We start from the raw sequence: 6,909 nt of genomic DNA, 5'->3' as shown, positions 1-6,909 counted from the left end.
CAGTTTACTTGGCACTGATTTTCTGCCTAAAGTGAAAGGAGGGGAAATTGAGATTATTGACTCAAGGTTTGGGAAACCAAATGAACAAATACAAAGCAGCTGAGTAAGTGTGAGGCGTGTCCTGGGGAAAGAAGTCAGGACTGCGGCCCTGACCTCGCTCGGGGCAGCTTCTCACTTAACTTGGCGTGTTTACTGCTCGGCAGAAGCCACAGCGATTGTCGTGAAAGGGCCAGAAAGAAGCAGTGGCAGATCTATTTCTCTAGTTTTTTTCTGGGAGATGTACAGGCTAGAAAGGGCGATGCTCCCACCTTTACAATATCAAAAAGCCAGACAAACTGCAAATTCAAACTTTCCTCGACAGCTGAGGTCACAGGGCGAACGACTAACCCCAAATGGAAAGACAGACAGACCTCTACAGGAAGAGATGGGACAGAAGCCCTTAATTACCTGAGGCCAATGCAGCGGGATGTGGGTAAGAATTCACTAGAATTTCTTTTAGTTTGTTTTTAAAGTTATTTTTACTGAGGTCCCGTGTAGGTTTTGGGCCACGATTTGAAATTCATTTTGAGACAAGGCCCAACTCTGCCACTTTCAGGTTTCCCAAATGACAGCCAAGCAATAGCGTAGGAAAGGGGAGAATATCAAAAGAACCAGAACCTTCCATTGTATCAAGGTTCTTCAAGCCAGGAATGAAACTGGATGAGTTTGAACTGTTGGAGGAAGCCTCTGGTTTGGGTGCCAAGAGGACCAGCTGGAGGAAACCCAGCCGAGAGCACCCATGCTAATTGTTGCAAATGGTGTTTGTGCCAACAAGATGTCAGAAGCCCTAGAACTGAGCCAAGCATATGGATCAGCAAGGTTTCTCTTTGCTAGCAATTTCTACCACTGGTGGGTTTATTCTTTTGTAGACCTGGGCATATCCCTAGAGCTTTTCCTTCCCGACAGTGTTTTTATTCTAACACCATCTCATGCGCAGCCTCACAGTAAATTTAACCTAAGTTTCCTTATAATGATAATATCTGGGTGAATGCAGTCTCTTAAAAATTGCCAGACATTGGGCAGCTCCCGTAACTTTTTCTCTACATAAAAATGATAGCCCTGTAGGCCTGAGATAAAACTGGAATGTTATCAGAAGCTCTGAGATCTAAAAATAACTTATTAGACTTTCTGAAATCTTTAATATAAAGCCCGCGAATGTATAGCATTCTTCTTTCCTAGGGATTTTGGGATAATGTAAAAGAATTTAATGACCAAAAAGGTATTCATCTTCCAGGAAACCTAATAACTAAGGTTGGTTCCTTCTGAATGAGAGGCCAACAGGAGTCAGACTAACCTGAGAAGAGAAAGTAATTCTTCATCTACTTTATGTCCCTTATTCATTATATCTTATTCTTTGTAGCTTTTGGGATTCCTGGGTCTCTCTGTGACCCATACCGACTGGAAAGATGCCCACCTCAGTCCTTCCTCTCAGAATCTGTGTGGACACTTTTTATTTCCTGTGACTCCTTTACTGCCACAACTACCCCTTTCTACCACATAGCTTTGCCCAGACCAGGAACCCAGGGAGAGATGTAGCCCTTGAATTAAGAAATGTTCTTTTTTGGCTTATCGACGTAAAATAAACTTTCTAGTCTTTCCAGTAATTCATCGGTAATTTATGGCTCTCATTTCCCGAACTCCCTTTTGCTGGTGAATTCTTGGTTATTTCTTTGAATCCTTCACTTTCGCTCATACTCCTTTCAGGCTAATTTTGTCATCCAGAGAGGAATCAAACCCATTTTCCAAATACCTGGAGTTCTGAGTCTTTTAAATTCTGTCCTCGAACTGAAATATTAGCTAGGTGTCCCATAGATTGTCCCTGGTCCCACCAACCTTGGTTTGAATCTGCCGGAGTCTTACATCTCGAATCTCTAAACTGGACAATTGTAAGCCTGATTCCTAGTTTCACATTGTCGTCTCTACAAAAACTGCCCAACACGTAGACTCATATTTAATTCTAGAACTCTCTTGGAACTGGCCAACTTCTCCCCACCATTAATTAAGCCAGGCCCACACTGATGTTCTGAGCTGGCATTGAACTCCAGCTGGCCCTTTGCATCTACTCTCATCTTAACTCCATTACTGATGCTTGGCCATGACTGAGCTGGTACGTAAACCGGCCTCGGTTGAAAGGGTTTGGAATAAATTCACCACACATTTTCCTGGCAGTTGTCTTACCGTTTTGGTTGAAGGAGATGATCTTTGTGAATGGAAATCATCCAACGCACATGTGCTTTCACCAAAGATAAGCATGACATATGATTTCTTTCACTTGAACATTTCACGTGGGTTTTCTAAGTTCTTAAATATCACCTCATATCCCAAGAGAATAAATATATCTACACAGAGAGAGAGACACACACACTCACACAGACACACAGACACAAACACACACACACACAATCACACTCACACAAGTCCCAGAAGAGTATCTTTGCATGGGAAAGGGATTAATTACGTTAGTGAGATGCCAAACTGAGTATCGGTGTCCATTTGCTCATTCTTGCTAGGATTAGACTGAAAGCTGTTTATCTGCTGCTAGTCCCACAGGGGTATATCTTGGCTTTACTTTTGAAATAGATTCTTGGCACAGTTTGATTGTTAGGAATACAGGATCCAAGACAAAAAAAAATGCCCTTAAGGAGTATACAAGAGTTATGATCCTCAGATCTTTATCTATCTTGATATTTTGAAAATTTGCTTTAAGAGAAATAACATAGGATGAGAGTAGAAGGACAGGAAGGAAGGGGAAGCTGAGAGAACAGCCAGGAAGTGGGACTAGCAGCTGTTCTATTTTCTGAGTAGGGGTTATAAAACTAGACAAGTTACAAACGCATGCATATACAATAACACCCTGTCCGAGCAGGGCGGTGTCATGATGAGTCCTTAGTACTTGTGTGTAAAGGACGATTAAAATTAGTTCATGAAAAGTTCATAAAGATAAATAAAGTTAATATACTCAGTATGGCCCTAATCTCTAACACAAGCTTTTTCTGTTACGACATGTAAAGCACACGCCAAGGTTCAATTCATTCTCCAACTCAATTGACTTCCACTAAACTAACAAACCAAACACGAATTTCTTTTTATTTCTGATTTTCAACATTAGATTAAGAAGTGCTTAGTGATGACAACAGCTCCGAGTCAAAGGCCACAGGCCTGAGTGACGTACCCACCTAAATTCATCCTTATGCAGAAGTCTTCATTTATGCCTCTTACTTGCCTTTTTCTCCAAACCCAACCATTGTAGGATCTCTGTTTATACTTCAGTTTTTAAAATCAGAGGAAAGAAAACAGTCATCTTAGACATTTGTTTTTTCAATATAGACTTCATAAATGTGTTCATTCTTTTGTGTTTGCTTGCTTTTCCCCGTGGGCCTGTTGCTGTTGAAATCATGTGTGAAGAATCCGCCTGCATATGGAGAACTACTACTAAAAAGAGTCCTTTGGTAAATTCTTTTTCATGACCCAATGGATAAAATGCTTGGACTGCATCAAAATCGGTCCAATCATTTAACAAAATTATTGAGTCCATGATATATCCTAGATACCGTTCTAGGCACTGGGCAAAATGCAGCAAATAAAACAGACAGAAATCTTTACCCTCATGAAACTTATACTCTACTGGTGATACAGGGAAAAAATGAAAGAAGGGAAACCAGTAGGGAATGCCAGGGGTCTTGGTGGTAGTACAGTTCTATTGCGATTGGTCCACAGAGGTGATGTTTGCAGAGATGCTCAAGCAGAGAAGTGAATGAGGAGGAAAAGGGAGCCAAGTAGCTGTCAGGGGTAGAGCATTCATGGAAGACAAGGTAGCAATTGCTACCTTGGAGTGAAAGCCTTGGAAGGCCATGGAGTGAAAGCCTGCCTGGTACGACAGCAGAGCTACATAGAGGCCAGGATGGCTGCAGGGAGTAAGGGAGGAGGCAAAGCATATTTTGAACTAATCATTCAAAATCAAAAACCAGTGTTCTTTTCCAACCTGATTCTTACCAAGATCACATTTTTTGTCGTTGTCGTTTTTGTTCCTTCTCCATCTAGACAAGATATGTGATTTGAGTTGCCAGGTGTATTTTCACTAGAAATAATAGAAATAATAAGTCCATATTATCTCATCTAATTTCAATTATTACATTGATTGATATCATAATCATGATAATCACCACCACGACTACGCATACCACAGTGGCTGCACAGTTTGCATTATCTCATTTGATTCAGTGATGATACCTGGGTAAGCATTATCTTACCATTTCTCAGATTGGAAAATTTTTCGGTTGCATTATGTGACTTGCCTAAAATTGCTCGGCTTGTAAATGCTGGTGAAGTATGGACTAGAATCTTATTTTTGCTAAATCACACACTTCAGTGCCAACGGCATCCCATATACCTGCCCCAAAGCTCTCTACTCTCTATAATTTATCTTTTTAAGAGAAAAGATCTGTAGCTAGAAAAGACTGGTTTACCTAAAAAAGAAAAAATAAATTAAACGATATTTATTACAGTGCTATATGTCAGAGTGAAAAATAAGAAACAACTTGAAAGCCCAATAATAAGAAATGGATAAGTGTGGTAGGCAGAATAATGGCTGCCTAAAGATGGCAAAAGCAGACACTAAGGTTGTACATGGAATTAATATTGCTAATCGGAGAGATTATTGAATGGGCCCGGGTCCTTAAAATCACCAGGGTCCTTAAAAGTAGGAGAGAAAGGCACAGAGAGATGCAACGTTGCTGACTGTGAAGATGGTGAAGGAAATACCAGCTGATGAACGCAGGTGGCCTCCGGAAGCTGCATAGGAAACATTCCTGCCTGGAGCCTGCGGGAGGAATGCAGAATGTTCCAGCCCACGGAGACCCACATTGGACTTCTGACCTCTAGACTGTCAGATAAGAAATCTGTGTTGTTACAGCAGCAATAGAAAACTAATGTAGTAAGTCAACATGGACTATGTACTTGCGGGTCTCTAATGCAGACATCTAAGTGACATGTGAGAGTTCTGTGTGCTAACTTGGAAAATATTTAGGACCACCATTGAAAAAGCAGATACATATATGTACGGGTTGGTTAAAACTGTGCTTGAAAAACAAAGAAACAAAACCTTTAGTTCAGTGGATATAAAATCTGAGCAAAAATTCACAAAAAAAATGTGAATGATAAGTAATGTGAGCGGTGGAATAATGTTGATTCATTTTCCTTTTCTTTCGACTTTTATGAATTTTCCAAATTTCCTTAAATGAATCTGTACAGAGGAAATACTAAAATTGTTTTAAATTGACTTATGGAAATAAAAACCCCATTAGAGAGTTGTAATAATATATGTCGCCCAGACAGGACACCCTCAATCATTACATCTGTGGTGAAATAGCAGTATTCTTTCCTGTTTTATCTAGGTAGCCATATGGAGAAAGTTATTATTTTAGCAGGTGGTACCAGAATTCCTATGTAGGGAGAGACCTGCCTTAATTGAGAAGTTGAAAAGAAGCTTTATGATAGTTCACTGCAGGCAAGGAAGTCCTCAGGCCTGAATGTTGATCAGGTGCTCAGATTTCCTGTTGGAGACGGAGAGAGAAGAGCCAGAGGACTGAGGTTGCTTAGGGGCTGGAGTCAGGAGAAGATGGGGTTGGAAGAAGACATTTGAAGGAAAACACACACCTACAGCATGTTTTCCAGGGAATTCAGCATGTCGTAGATTGTGTTATTCCCAGTCTTCAGCAAAGCTGTAACTTATCCACGCTTCATTGGATTTCACGGGGAAACCAAAAAAGGGGGAGAGATCTATGTCAAGGCTGACTCAGAGCTGAAACTGGGCTGGGCTGTGTAGAGGAGAAAGAGAGCTGAGATTTGAATCACATGACCCTTCTGTATATGGTCAGCATCCATTTGGTGCCATGTCTGCCATGTGCCTTCAGCTGTGCTCAGTCACCAGCACCACTGAGCTGGGTGTTTACTGTCCTGCTCACCACCTCCCCTTCCCAGGGTACCTCCTGGCCCTCACGTACTGCCTGGCACATTGCAAAATAGCACGTGTTTGCAGAGCTATTTCACTACCTTGAGTTGCATTTCATATTCAAGAGGACCTCAGAAGCCAGCCCTTGGATTACCTGGGATTCGTGCCAGCTTGTTGCAAGACAACTACAGAACTGATCCCCTGAGGATTTGTGAAGGCTCCTCACCACTGATGTTCCCCAGGGACTGAGCAGCTTCTCATTCTCCAGTGCGGAATGGTTCCAGAGCCAGGGGCCTGCAGTTATTCAAAGGAATCATGGCACTTGGGTTGTCCTCAAAGACCCAGAAGATGCTGGGAGAGGGAGTTTGTTAGAGAATCCACTGGGGATTCTATATTCTGCAGGGTGCTCTTTAGAGCTGAACAAACTCAACTCTCCCCAGACACTACAGAAACAGCTCAGAACTCCTGAGATACCCATGATTGAAAACAAGGAGTCTTCCCTAGAGATCTTTTGGGCCAAATCCAGTTTTGTTCGCCATGGTCTCGCCAGAGTGCCAATAGCTCCATAGGGTTTTCTCTGGTCCTGTTTTGAGGGCTCAGTGAACCAGAACTTCCTTGGGATGAGATGATATCCCAGAGATCTAATATATGCAGTGGGCAACAAGGCTTGTCGCCAAATATGTGGGGGAGTGGCAGTGGTGAGGTTAGCATGTGCATGTGTGTGTTCATGTGCATACATGTGTTTACACTTGTGCCTGTCGGGCAAGCAGGAGTGAAACCAGGTTTTGTGAGCGTGAAACATCATTTTGCGGGCCCTTTTAAAGAGAAAAGAACACTACATTACAAATTCAAAACTAGGTACAAAAATTCAGATATGTATTTAGAATGAGAAAAAAGATTACAACAAATTACAAATATAA

This window comes from Pteropus alecto, unplaced genomic scaffold, assembly GCF_000325575.1.
Source record: "Pteropus alecto unplaced genomic scaffold, ASM32557v1 scaffold477, whole genome shotgun sequence".
NCBI lineage: Eukaryota > Metazoa > Chordata > Mammalia > Chiroptera > Pteropodidae > Pteropus > Pteropus alecto.
Note: the sequence above shows the minus strand (reverse complement) of the source record.